General features: G+C 32.9%; 1 protein-coding gene across 2 annotated transcripts in view; it reads right to left on the bottom strand.

The window, feature by feature from the left end:
* LOC137622041 (leucine-rich repeat neuronal protein 1-like) overlaps positions 1-1,190 on the bottom strand; it is a 26,098-nt gene extending 24,908 nt beyond the window's left edge. For both annotated transcript variants that reach the window (XM_068352521.1, XM_068352520.1), the window contains exon 1: positions 883-1,190. The gene's annotated coding sequence lies outside the window, so the exon portion shown is untranslated. The remainder of the gene's footprint in view (positions 1-882) is intronic.
* Positions 1,191-1,420: the final 230 nt, after the last annotated feature.

The following is a 1,420-nucleotide window of genomic DNA, read 5'->3' as shown; positions in this document are numbered from 1 at the left end:
CCAAAATATTATCAATCATGAAAAATATATGCTATTAGTATTAAATGGGTGACGATATTCTAAAGCAGACAAATTTACCAAAGTCTTAACATCAACAAAAGTTAAAAATGCTGATAGTCACTTATTTACAGGTCAGAAATGTGGAGAAAATTACGAAATAAACATTTCCTATTGCGCAGATATTAGCTTCCCACTTTTTGTCAGTGCTCTACCAGAAATTCAAAGGTCCCCCATATAGCTATTACAATAGATTATTATCTGAAGCACTTCTCTGTTAAATTGCATTATCTGTGTGTTTCAATTAATGTACGAAAGGGAATTAGCTTCCTGACCTTTTCATGTCTGGTTGTAGGTTTGATATAGGGAAAATCCAATATTTAAAACTTTAACCTTGACGTATGAATAACAGTACGCAAGTGATTCTAATTACTGATTGTAAATATATATATATATATATATATATATATATATATATATATATATATATATATATATATATATATATATATATATATATGCATGCATGCGCGCGTGTTTATATATGTATATATGATGTATATTGGAAAAAACAATATATTCACAATTATAATAATCTACTCAAGCCAAAAAAAAAAATAAAGATAAAAACGCAGGAAGCCAAGACGAACTATAAATCACATAAATATGCGGTATAATTCGATGAAATTGAGTAGAAACAATGTTGGAGTAATGAAAATCTTAGCGAGAAATGGAATTATTTGTATAGTATTCGCGCCAAACTCCAGATTGTGTGTTTTACATAGTGCTTACTTCCCTTTAAGTATTTCAAAAGGTCAATTTAGGTATTTGTCTTTTTTATGTTTCAAAACAGTTTTAAGCAAATAACAAGAATTATATGCTTACCTGACGAATAATTTATAGGGTTGATAATATTAAAAGCATTTCATCATCCAGAATATAATAGTCCAGTATCCCCAAAGTTTGGCTATAAATTTCCACCACTAAGCACAATTTATTCCTCGTGTCCTTGTATATAAATCACATTAACGACACTGAAATAAAATCTCTCGCCTTGAGAATGATATAGTATTTCCACAGAAGCGACTATAAAGCCGTACTTAACTATGCAATGTTTCTCGGTAACAGTATCAATGATTTGAAACTCTTTCACTCTTATGAAACCGACGCGCAAGCGACGTGACCTGTCCTTCGCAACGGCACAGGGACAACTGAGGCCTGAAACGTGGTGGTGTTAGACTTTCCCCTCAGTGTAACTGGCACCACCCATGAGTTCGGTGGATGCCTGCAGTTTGCGTTATGCTTTGGTATGGACCGGACGTGCTTTGCATTCGTCCCCTGGCGCTGTACCTGCATATATTATGTTTCATTAGAAACTCGATACACTGTCGTCCATTTTTATAGAGAATTTAACAATAGCTTT

The sequence above is a fragment of the Palaemon carinicauda genome, chromosome 28 (genome assembly GCF_036898095.1).
Source record: "Palaemon carinicauda isolate YSFRI2023 chromosome 28, ASM3689809v2, whole genome shotgun sequence".
Lineage (NCBI taxonomy): Eukaryota > Metazoa > Arthropoda > Malacostraca > Decapoda > Palaemonidae > Palaemon > Palaemon carinicauda.
This window is presented reverse-complemented; position numbering and strand designations above follow the sequence as displayed.